Source organism: Microcebus murinus, chromosome 28 (assembly GCF_040939455.1).
Source record: "Microcebus murinus isolate Inina chromosome 28, M.murinus_Inina_mat1.0, whole genome shotgun sequence".
Classification (NCBI taxonomy): Eukaryota; Metazoa; Chordata; class Mammalia; order Primates; family Cheirogaleidae; genus Microcebus; species Microcebus murinus.
The window spans coordinates 16,934,426-16,946,534 of record NC_134131.1 but is presented as its reverse complement, the minus strand read 5'-3'; the positions used below and the strand labels follow the sequence as shown (position 1 = coordinate 16,946,534).

The following is a 12,109-nucleotide window of genomic DNA, read 5'->3' as shown; positions in this document are numbered from 1 at the left end:
ACTGGGTGTGGAAATCTCCTATGCCTTTCCTCGCCTATTCTGTCAGCTTTAAAATTCTCTTTCAGTTGCCACCCTCACAGATGGATTAGGAAACTCTTTCCGGTGGACTCATTAGTGAAATGACCTCAATGAAGCTGGAATCCAATATCTAATCGCCGATTTTTAGCGAGTCCACACGCCAGGGTGGTCGGGGTCCAATGCAGCCCCGGCCAGGCCCAGGCCCCTTGGACTGGGCCACAGGAGGACACAGAGGAGGGTCCCGGCCCCCACGGTCGCGTTGCCGGCAGTTCTCCAAGGGCTTGGGCGTTTTCCAGAGGTAGGAGATGGAGGGGACTGATTTCTTCAGCGCCCCACAAACCACGCCACCCCACCCATGGGACACATCCCTAGAGAGAGAGAGAGACGCCCCATACACTCGCTCCCCTCCCCCATGCGCTGTGCCCCAGCCCGGGCCCGGGGGAATAGGCGGCAGCCCACCCACAGGGTGGGGGGCGCAGCTGAAAGGGGTTGTCGGGGAGGGCGGCCCCTGCCTGGGGTCAAAGGGCGGGCGACCCGCGCGTGCGCAATCGGCGGCGGCGGCGGCGGCGGCGGCGGCCACGAGCTGGGGGTGGGCCAGGCGAGGAGAGGAAGGGGGCTGGAAGGTCTCCACCTTGGCGAGTCCAGCCGTGGAGGCGCATCTTGTGTGAGTGTGAGTGAGTGAGTGTGAGTGTGAGTGTGTGTGTGTGTGTGTGTGTGTGTGTAGAGAGAGACAGCCCCCCACCCCGGCCCGCCGCTCCCTGCCCGCCCCGCCCCGCCCCGCCTGTCACCCCCGTCCCTCGGAGCCCGCCGGACCCGGCCGGTGAACTCAACAGGCCCGGCCCTGTGCGGTGCGGGTCAGCGCCGGCGCGGGGCCTGGGGCGGGGGGAGGAGGCGGCGGGGAAGCGCAGAGAGGCTCGGCTTCTTGAGCGGGGCAGGGGCGCCCTCCGCCGTCTAGGGCCACGCCACCCTGAACGCGCCAGATCTCGTCTGGTCTCGGAAGCTAAGCAGGGTCGGGCCTGGTTAGTACTTGGATGGGAGACCGCCTGGGAATACCGGGTGCCGTAGGCTTCTTCTTTTTTTTTTTTTTGTTTTGCCTCTTGTTCTGTCCCCTTTCTGGGAGCGAGTCGGCGGCCCGGGGTGGGGGTCACCCCCACCCTCAGCGCCCGCCGCGGTGCCTGGCGCCCCAGCCCGCACCGTGGGGCCTCCTCTTGTCCCAAGCCGCGACACCGCCGTCACGCGGCAGCATGCGTGGCTTCTGGACTGTCAGGTCTCAGACCAAAGGTCTGCTCTGTGGGAACCGACACGCTGGAGGAAACCTTGAGAGTCTGAGAGGGGAGGGATTCCAGAAGAAGGCCAGGATGTCATTTTGAGGGAGTATGTGACCAGAACTCGTCCCGTTGCTTTTGGGGTTCTATGGGCTACACGTAGGAATCTTTGGTGGTGGCACCTGATGTTGGGGGATCCGGAGTCACACCCAGACCTGCTCCACAGGCCTCCTTTTACTTTTCTCTTCGGATTCATTATTTTTAAAAAGTGTCTCTTATCTCTATGATTGCATTTTCTTTTCTCTCTCTTTTCAAGCAGATGATGGGAGTCCAAGTATTAAGGTGACATGTGTTGCCCGTGCCCCCCTCCCCCCTGTGTTCTTATTCATTTACCTCTGATGTTGTTCCAGCGTATTGTGGGGGTACCAATGTTAAGGTCGGGTACGTTGCCCTCTCCCAGCCTCCCCCCTCCGGTCAGAGCCTCAAGTGCGCCCATCCCCCAGTCGGTGCGCACCCACCCCATTCCTAATGGAGGTGTATGCCCATCCCCTCCCCCCACCCGCCCGACACCCACCCGATGAAGGTGATTCCTCTGTGTCCACTTAGGTGTCCATCGGTTCGTACCCATTTGCTGGTGAGCGCGAGCACGTGGTGCTCGTGTGTCCATTCTTGGGCTACCTGGCTTACTGGAACGGGTTCCAGCTCTGGCCAGGAGAACCACGAGAGGTGCCCTCTCACCGCTGCTCCTCCTAGCTGAATAGCACTCCGTGGTGTCCACGCGCCACATTTCATTTACGCACTCGTGGGTCCATGGGCACTCGGGTCGCTTCCAGGTCTTTGCGATTGTGACTTGTGCCCTGACTCTAACCCTAACCCTTACCCAGCCCGTCTCCTCCTCGGCCCCTGCCTGACTGACTCCTTCCCGCCCGGCCTGTCACCTGTCACCGTCCTCTGCCCCTGCCTGACACGCTCCTCCCCGCCCGGGCCGTCACCGTCCTCGGCCCCTGCCTGACGGGGCTCCTCCGTCGCCTGGGCCTTCCAAGGGCTTGGTGTGGACGCTGGTTCCAGGACGCCCTCCCAGGAACCCGGTAGCAGGGCGGCCGCAGCGTCTCGCGCCACCCAACCGTCCGCCGGCCGGCGGCCGGCGCTAAGTGGCCTGCGGGGGACGTGCCCCCACTGTGGGGCGGGCGCCCAGCCTGGTGTCTTCTCTGAGGCCCCGTGGCTGCTTTTCCCCCCCGCAAGGGGAGAGCCGCGGAGGTGGGGACCGCCTCCTCGTGGGGACGTACACCCAGCTCTCCACGTCGGATTCCGGGGCTCTCTGTCCTGCCAGAAGGCCCAGCTGGCCTGCGGGTCCTTAGAGTGGCAAAAACATCCGAAAACTGAGATTGAGGGTCCGGTGGTTGTCTGCACTTTTGTGCTGGGCACCCCAGGGAGGCCCGGGGGCTGGCTGGACAACGCGGTCTGCTGGGCAGGGGGGGGGGGTTTGGAGGAGCAACTGATGCCCTTTGCACTTTGGGTAGCAAGTGTCTGAGGTGTCTCTGAGCCCTGCGCCATGTCGGGGGGTTGGGTGGGGGGGTGGGAGGTCGGGGGGGGGTGGAGGAGCAGGAGGAGGAGGAGGAGGAGGTGGGAAGGGCCGTGGCCTGCAGTCGTGTTCCCGGGGTGGCTTCTTCCACAGGCTGCTTGGCCTGGGCTCCCTGCACCTGGGCCTTTGGAGGACTGGCCCTGTGCTTGCCAATGCTTCCCCTGCAGGGACCCAGAGCTGGGAGGTTGCATCTCTCAGCCCTGGGTCGGGCAGAGCCCCAGCGGGCCATGCCCACAACCTCTCTCAGCACGGGTCCCCCAGAAGGCTCCTTTGGGACCAGGATTCTCTTGCGGGTGACTCTTTAAGGTCTGGCCCCTGGATGGAGGGGCACCAGGAGTAGAGGAGCAGGAAGGGGAAGGGGGTGGCCATGCGAGGGGACACTTTCAGGCCAAGTCCCAGCTTCAGCCTGATCCTCCTGGGAACCCCGGGGTGTACGTCACACCTCCTGGTTGTCCCGCTCTGAGACAAGGGCTCTGAGACAAGGAGCCGGGCTTCGCATTCCCCCAGCAGCCAGTCGTGGGCTGAGGACACCTGGGGCGTTGGGAACTCCCTGGCTTCTCCTTGGCTTAACATCTGGAGCTGCTTGTGAATCGTGCCGCCACACACACCCGAGTGCAGGTGTCTTCTGCACAGACTGCGGGCCTCGCTCTTCTGAATGCCGCTAGCTCGCCACCCACCCACGGGTGAACCTGGTCAGGGTACTTTCTCTCGGGGGCAGACTCTGATCCTGGCGGGCTACCGGTGTTTCTGTTTGCTCGTTTCTTTCTTCCATTTCGGGAAAGGCTTCCTTACTGGGTGTGGAAATCTCCTATGCCTTTCCTCGCCTATTCTGTCAGCTTTAAAATTCTCTTTCAGTTGCCACCCTCACAGATGGATTAGGAAACTCTTTCCGGTGCACTCATTAGTGAAATGACCTCAATGAAGCTGGAATCCAATATCTAATCGCCGATTTTTAGCGAGTCCACACGCCAGGGTGGTCGGGGTCCAATGCAGCCCCGGCCAGGCCCAGGCCCCTTGGACTGGGCCACAGGAGGACACAGAGGAGGGTCCCGGCCCCCACGGTCGCGTTGCCGGCAGTTCTCCAAGGGCTTGGGCGTTTTCCAGAGGTAGGAGATGGAGGGGACTGATTTCTTCAGCGCCCCACAAACCACGCCACCCCACCCATGGGACACATCCCTAGAGAGAGAGAGAGACGCCCCATACACTCGCTCCCCTCCCCCATGCGCTGTGCCCCAGCCCGGGCCCGGGGGAATAGGCGGCAGCCCACCCACAGGGTGGGGGGCGCAGCTGAAAGGGGTTGTCGGGGAGGGCGGCCCCTGCCTGGGGTCAAAGGGAGGGCGACCCGCGCGTGCGCAATCGGCGGCGGCGGCGGCGGCCACGAGCTGGGGGTGGGCCAGGCGAGGAGAGGAAGGGGGCTGGAAGGTCTCCACCTTGGCGAGTCCAGCCGTGGAGGCGCATCTTGTGTGAGTGTGAGTGAGTGAGTGTGAGTGTGAGTGTGAGTGTGTGTGTGTGTGTGTGTGTGTGTAGAGAGAGACAGCCCCCCACCCCGGCCCGCCGCTCCCTGCCCGCCCCGCTTCGCCCCGCCCCGCCTGTCACCCCCGTCCCTCGGAGCCCGCCGGACCCGGCCGGTGAACTCAACAGGCCCGGCCCGGTGCGGGTCAGCGCCGGCGCGGGGCCTGGGGCGGGGGGAGGAGGCGGCGGGGAAGCGCAGAGAGGCTCGGCTTCTTGAGCGGGGCAGGGGCGCCCTCCGCCATCTAGGGCCACACCACCCTGAACGCGCCCGATCTCGTCTGGTCTCGGAAGCTAAGCAGGGTCGGGCCTGGTTAGTACTTGGATGGGAGACCGCCTGGGAATACCGGGTGCCGTAGGCTTCTTCTTTTTTTTTTTTTTGTTTTGCCTCTTGTTCTGTCCCCTTTCTGGGAGCGAGTCGGCGGCCCGGGGTGGGGGTCACCCCCACCCTCAGCGCCCGCCGCGGTGCCTGGCGCCCCAGCCCGCACCGTGGGGCCTCCTCTTGTCCCAAGCCGCGACACCGCCGTCACGCGGCAGCATGCGTGGCTTCTGGACTGTCAGGTCTCAGACCAAAGGTCTGCTCTGTGGGAACCGACACGCTGGAGGAAACCTTGAGAGTCTGAGAGGGGAGGGAGTTCCAGAAGAAGGCCAGGATGTCATTTTGAGGGAGTATGTGACCAGAACTCGTCCCGTTGCTTTTGGGGTTCTATGGGCTACACGTAGGAATCTTTGGTGGTGGCACCTGATGTTGGGGGATCCGGAGTCACACCCAGACCTGCTCCACAGGCCTCCTTTTACTTTTCTCTTCGGATTCATTATGTTTAAAAAGTGTCTCTTATCTCTATGATTGCATTTTCTTTTCTCTCTCTTTTCAAGCAGATGATGGGAGTCCAAGTATCAAGGTGACATGTGTTGCCCGTGCCCCCCTCCCCCCTGTGTTCTTATTCATTTACCTCTGATGTTGTTCCAGCGTATTGTGGGGGTACCAATGTTAAGGTCGGGTACGTTGCCCTCTCCCAGCCTCCCCCCTCCGGTCAGAGCCTCAAGTGCGCCCATCCCCCAGTCGGTGCGCACCCACCCCATTCCTAATGGAGGTGTATGCCCATCCCCTCCCCCCACCCGCCCGACACCCACCCGATGAAGGTGATTCCTCTGTGTCCACTTAGGTGTCCATCGGTTCGTACCCATTTGCTGGTGAGCGCGAGCACGTGGTGCTCGTGTGTCCATTCTTGGGCTACCTGGCTTACTGGAACGGGTTCCAGCTCTGGCCAGGAGAACCACGAGAGGTGCCCTCTCACCGCTGCTCCTCCTAGCTGAATAGCACTCCGTGGTGTCCACGCGCCACATTTCATTTACGCACTCGTGGGTCCATGGGCACTCGGGTCGCTTCCAGGTCTTTGCGATTGTGACTTGTGCCCTGACTCTAACCCTAACCCTTACCCAGCCCGTCTCCTCCTCGGCCCCTGCCTGACTGACTCCTTCCCGCCCGGCCTGTCACCTGTCACCGTCCTCTGCCCCTGCCTGACACGCTCCTCCCCGCCCGGGCCGTCACCGTCCTCGGCCCCTGCCTGACGGGGCTCCTCCGTCGCCTGGGCCTTCCAAGGGCTTGGTGTGGACGCTGGTTCCAGGACGCCCTCCCAGGAACCCGGTAGCAGGGCGGCCGCAGCGTCTCGCGCCACCCAACCGTCCGCCGGCCGGCGGCCGGCGCTAAGTGGCCTGCGGGGGACGTGCCCCCACTGTGGGGCGGGCGCCCAGCCTGGTGTCTTCTCTGAGGCCCCGTGGCTGCTTTTCCCCCCCCGCAAGGGGAGAGCCGCGGAGGTGGGGACCGCCTCCTCGTGGGGACGTACACCCAGCTCTCCACGTCGGATTCCGGGGCTCTCTGTCCTGCCAGAAGGCCCAGCTGGCCTGCGGGTCCTTAGAGTGGCAAAAACATCCGAAAACTGAGATTGAGGGTCCGGTGGTTGTCTGCACTTTTGTGCTGGGCACCCCAGGGAGGCCCGGGGGCTGGCTGGACAACGCGGTCTGCTGCGCAGGGGGGGGGTTTGGAGGAGCAACTGATGCCCTTTGCACTTTGGGTAGCAAGTATCTGAGGTGTCTCTGAGCCCTGCGCCATGTCGGGGGGTGGGGTGGGGGGGTGGGAGGTCGGGGGGGGGTGGAGGAGCAGGAGGAGGAGGAGGAGGAGGTGGGAAGGGCTGTGGCCTGCAGTCGTGTTCCCGGGGTGGCTTCTTCCACAGGCTGCTTGGCCTGGGCTCCCTGCACCTGGGCCTTTGGAGGACTGGCCCTGTGCTTGCCAATGCTTCCCCTGCAGGGACCCAGAGCTGGGAGGTTGCATCTCTCAGCCCTGGGTCGGGCAGAGCCCCAGCGGGCCATGCCCACAACCTCTCTCAGCACGGGTCCCCCAGAAGGCTCCTTTGGGACCAGGATTCTCTTGCGGGTGACTCTTTAAGGTCTGGCCCCTGGATGGAGGGGCACCAGGAGTAGAGGAGCAGGAAGGGGAAGGGGGTGGCCATGCGAGGGGACACTTTCAGGCCAAGTCCCAGCTTCAGCCTGATCCTCCTGGGAACCCCGGGGTGTACGTCACACCTCCTGGTTGTCCCGCTCTGAGACAAGGGCTCTGAGACAAGGAGCCGGGCTTCGCATTCCCCCAGCAGCCAGTCGTGGGCTGAGGACACCTGGGGCGTTGGGAACTCCCTGGCTTCTCCTTGGCTTAACATCTGGAGCTGCTTGTGAATCGTGCCGCCACACACACCCGAGTGCAGGTGTCTTCTGCACAGACTGCGGGCCTCGCTCTTCTGAATGCCGCTAGCTCGCCACGCACCCACGGGTGAACCTGGTCAGGGTACTTTCTCTCGGGGGCAGACTCTGATCCTGGCGGGCTACCGGTGTCTCTGTTTGCTCGTTTCTTTCTTCCATTTCGGGAAAGGCTTCCTTACTGGGTGTGGAAATCTCCTATGCCTTTCCTCGCCTATTCTGTCAGCTTTAAAATTCTCTTTCAGTTGCCACCCTCACAGATGGATTAGGAAACTCTTTCCGGTGCACTCATTAGTGAAATGACCTCAATGAAGCTGGAATCCAATATCTAATCGCCGATTTTTAGCGAGTCCACACGCCAGGGTGGTCGGGGTCCAATGCAGCCCCGGCCAGGCCCAGGCCCCTTGGACTGGGCCACAGGAGGACACAGAGGAGGGTCCCGGCCCCCACGGTCGCGTTGCCGGCAGTTCTCCAAGGGCTTGGGCGTTTTCCAGAGGTAGGAGATGGAGGGGACTGATTTCTTCAGCGCCCCCCAAACCACGCCACCCCACCCCACCCATGGGACACATCCCCAGAGAGAGACGCCCCATACACTGGCTGTGCCCCAGCCCTGGCCCCGGGGAATAGGCGGCAGCCCACCCACAGGGCGAGGGGGGGGCGCAGCTGAAAGGGGTTGTGGGGGAGGGCGGCCCCTGGCTGGGGTCAAAGGGCGAGCGTCCCGCGGCGTGCGCAGTCAGCGGCAGGCAGCGACGCGCTGGGGGTGGGCAGCGGGTAGGTGAAGGAGGCCGGGCGAGGAGACGAGGGGGGCTGGGAGGGCTCCACCTTGGCGAGTCCAGCCGTGGAGGCGCATCTTGTGTGAGTGTGAGTGAGTGTGAGTGTGTGTGTGTGTGTAGAGAGAGACAGCCCCCCGCCCCGCCCCGCCCCGCCCATCACCCCCGTCCCTGGGAGCCCGCGGGACCGGCGGGCGAACTCAACCGGCCCGGCCCGGCGCGGGGCCTGGGGCGGGAGGCGGCGGCGGGGAAGCCCAGAGAGGCTCGGCTTCTCGAGCGGGGCAGGGGCGCCCTCCGCCGCCGTCTAGGGCCACACCACCCTGAACGCCCCCGATCTCGTCTGGTCTCGGAAGCTAAGCAGGGTCGGGCCTGGTTAGTACTTGGATGGGAGACCGCCTGGGAATACCGGGTGCCACAGGCTGCTGCTTTTTTTTTTTTTTTTTATTTTTTTTTGCCTCTTGTTCTGTCCCCTTTCTGGGAGCGTGGCGGCGGCCCGCGGTGGGGGTCACCCCCACCCTCAGCGCCCGCCCGCGTTGCCTGGCGCCCCAGCCCGCACCGTGGGGCCTCCTCTTGTCCCAAGCCGCGACACCGCCGCCACGCGGCAGCATGCGTGGCATCTGGACTGTCAGGTCTCAGACCAAAGGTCTGCTCTGTGGGAACCGACACGCTGGAGGAAACCTTGAGAGTCTGAGAGGGGAGGGAGTTCCAGAAGAAGGCCAGGATGTCATTTTGAGGGAGCATGTGACCAGAACTCGTCCCGTTGCTTTTGGGGTTCTATGGGCTACACGCAGGAATCTTTGGTGGTGGCACCTGATGTTGGGGGATCCGGAGTCACACCCAGACCTGCTCCACAGGCCTCCTTTTACTTTTCTCTTCGGATTCATTATTTTTAAAAAGTGTCTCTTACCTCTATGATTGCATTTTCTTTTCTCTCTCTCTTCAAGCAGATGATGGGAGTACAAGTATTCAGGTGACATGTGTTGCCCGTGCCCCCCTCCCCCCTGTGTTCTTTTTTTTTTTTTTTTTTTTGAGACAGAGTCTCGTTTTGCTGCCCAGGCTAGAGTGAGTGCCATGGCGTCAGCCTAGCTCACAGCAACCTCAATCTCCGGGCTCAAGCAATCCTGCTGCCTCAGCCTCCCGAGTAGTTGGGACTACAGGCATGCACCACCACGCCCGGCTGTGTTTTTCTATATATATTAGTTGGCCAATTAATTTCTTTCTATTTTTAGTAGAGACGGGGTCTCGCTCTTGCTCAGGCTGGTTTCGAACTCCTGACCTGGAGCAATCCGCCCGCCTCGGCCTCCCAGAGAGCTAGGATTACAGGCGTGAGCCACCGCGCCCGGCCCCCCCTGTGTTCTTATTCTTATACCTCTCAGGTTGTTCCAGCGTATTGTGGGGGTACCAATGTTAAGGTCGGGTGCCTTGCCCTCTCCAAGCCTCCCCCCTCGGGTCAGAGCTTCAAGTGCGCCCATCCCCCAGTCGGTGCGCACCCACCCCATGCCTAATGGATGTGTATGCCCCTCCCCTCCCCCCACCCGCCCGACACCCACCCGATGAAGGTGATTCCTCTCTGTCCACTTAGGCGTCCATCCGTTCGTACCAATTTGCTGGTGAGCGCGCTCACGTGGTGCTCGTGTGTCCATTCTTGGGATACCTGGCTTACTGGAACGGGTACCAGCTCTGGCCAGGAGAACACGAGAGGCGCCCTCTCACCGCTGCTCCTCACAGCCGAATGGCACTCCGTGGTGTCCACGCGCCACATTTTATTCATGCACTCCTGGATGGATGGGCACTCGGGTCGCTTCCACGTCTTTGCCATTGTGAATTGTGCCCTAACTGTAACCCTAACCCTTACCCAGCCCGTCTCCTCTGCCCCTGCCTGACGCACTCCTCCCCGGCCAGGCCCGTCACTGTCCTGGGCCCCCGACTGACCGGCTCCTCCCCGCCCGGCCTGTCACCGTCCTCTGCCCCTGCCTGACATGCTCCTTCCCGCCCACCCGGCCTCTCACCGTCCTCGGCCCCTGCCTGACCGGCTCCTCCGTCGCCTCGGCCTTCCAAGGGCTTGGTGTGGACGCTGCTTCCAGGAAGCCCTCCAGGAACCCGGCAGCAGGGTGGCCGCAGCAGTCTCCAGCAGCCGTCCCTAAGTCGCTTGAGTGCGGGGGACGTGCCCCCGCTGTGCCGCGGGGGCCCAGCCTGGTGTCTTCCCTGAGGCCCTGGGGCTGCCGGCTGGGCTGCCGCTCCCCACAAGGGGAGAGCCGCGGAGGTGGGGACCGCCTCCTGATGGGGACGTACACGCAGCTCTCCACGTCGGATTCCGGGGCTCTCTGTCCTGCCCGAAGGCCCAGCTGGCCTGCGGGTCCTTAGAGTGGCAAAAACATCCGAAAACTGAGATTGAGGGTCCGGTGGGTGTCTGCACTTTTGTGCTGGGCACCCCAGGGAGGCCCGGGGGCTGGCTGGACAACGTGGTCTGCTGGGCGGGGGGGTTGGAGGAGCAACTGATGCCCTTTGCACTTTGGGTAGCAAGAGTCTGAGGTGTCTCTGAGCCCTGTGCCCTGGGGGGGGGGGCGGGGGGGAGGAGGAGGAGGAGGAGGAGGAGGAGGTGGGAAGGGCCGGGGCCTGCAGTCCTGTTCCCGGGGTGGCACGGCAAGTGGCTTCTTCCACAGGATGCTTGGCCTGGGCTCCCTGCACCTGGGCCTTTGGAGGACCGGCCCTGTGCTTGCCAACACTTCCTGCAGGGACCCAGAGCTGGGAGGTGGCATCTCTCAGCCCTGGGTCGGGCAGAGCCCCAGCGGGCCATGCCCACAACCTCTCTCAGCACCGGTCCCCCAGAAGGCTCCTTTGGGACCAGGATTCTCTTGCGGTGACTCTTTAAGGTCTGGCCCCTGGATGGAGGGGCACCAGGAGTAGAGGAGCAGGAAGGGGAAGGGGGTGGCCATGCGAGGGGACACTTTGAGGCCAAGTCCCAGCTTCAGCCTGATCCTCCTGGGAACCCCGCTCTGAGACAAGGAGCCGGGCTTCGCATTCCCACAGCAGCCAGTCGTGGGCTGAGGACACCTGGGGCGTTGGGAACTCCCTGGCTTCTCCTTGGTTTAACGTCTAGAGCTGCTTGTGAATCGCGCCGCCACACACACCCGAGCGCAGGTGTCTTCCGCACAGACTGCGGGCCTCGCTCTTCTGAATGCCGCTAGCTCACCACCCACCCACGGGTGAACCTGGTCAGGGTGCTTTCTCTCAGGGGCAGACTCTTTTCCGGGCGGGCTACCGGTGTCTCTGTTTGCTCGTTTCTTTCTTCCATTTCGGGAAAGTCTTCCTTGCTGGGTGTGGAAATCTCCTATGCCTTCCCTCACCTATTCTGTCAGCTTTCAAATTCTCTTTCAGTTGCCACCCTCACAGATGGATTAGGAAACTCTTTCCGGTGCACTCATTAGTGAAATGACCTCCAGGAAGCTGGAATCCAATATCTAATCGCCGATTTTTAGCGAGTCCACACGCCAGGGTGGTCGGGGTCCAATGCAGCCCCGGCCAGGCCCAGGCCCCTTGGACTGGGCCACAGGAGGACACGGAGGAGGGTCCCGGCCCCCACGAAGCGGTGCCGGCAGTTCTCCACGGGCTTGGGCGTTTTCCAGAGGTAGGAGATGGAGGGGACTGATTTCTTCAGCGCCCCCCAAACCACGCCACCCCATCCCACCCATGGGACACATCCCCAGAGAGAGATGCCCCATACACTGGCTGTGCCCCAGCCCTGGCCCGGGGGAATAGGCGGCAGCCCACCCACAGGGCGAGGGGGGGGGCACAGCTGAAAGGGGTTGTGGGGGAGGGCGGCCCCTGGCTGGGGTCAAAGGGCGAGCGTCCCGCGCGTGCGCAGTCAGCGGCAGGCAGCGACGCCCTGGGGGTGGGCAGCGGGTAGGTGAAGGAGGCCGGGCGAGGAGACGAGGGGGGCTGGGAGGGCTCCACCTTGGCGAGTCCAGCCGTGGAGGCGCATCTTGTGTGAGTGTGAGTGAGTGTGAGTGTGTGTGTGTGTGTGTGTATAGAGAGACAGCCCCCCGCCCCGCCCCGCCCCGCCCCGCCCATCACCCCCGTCCCTGGGAGCCCGCGGGACCCGGCCGGCGAACTCAACCGGCCCGGCCCGGCGCGGGGCCTGGGGCGGGAGGCGGCGGCGGGGAAGCCCAGAGAGGCTCGGCTTCTTGAGCGGGGCAGGGGCGCCCTCCGCCGCC

At 63.5% G+C, this 12,109-nt stretch overlaps 3 non-coding genes across 3 annotated transcripts; all 3 read left to right on the top strand.

Annotated features, from left to right (window-relative positions):
• Positions 1–967: 967 nt before the first annotated feature.
• Positions 968–1,086, top strand: LOC142865306 (5S ribosomal RNA). Its single transcript, XR_012915609.1, has one exon. It is a non-coding gene; the product is annotated as a 5S ribosomal RNA (ribosomal RNA).
• A 3,531-nt stretch (positions 1,087–4,617) lies between these two features.
• LOC142865301 (5S ribosomal RNA) lies at positions 4,618–4,736 on the top strand. The gene has a single exon (XR_012915604.1). It is a non-coding gene; the product is annotated as a 5S ribosomal RNA (ribosomal RNA).
• Positions 4,737–8,197: 3,461 nt separating this feature from the next.
• On the top strand, positions 8,198–8,316 carry LOC142865308 (5S ribosomal RNA). Its single transcript, XR_012915611.1, has one exon. It is a non-coding gene; the product is annotated as a 5S ribosomal RNA (ribosomal RNA).
• Positions 8,317–12,109: the final 3,793 nt, after the last annotated feature.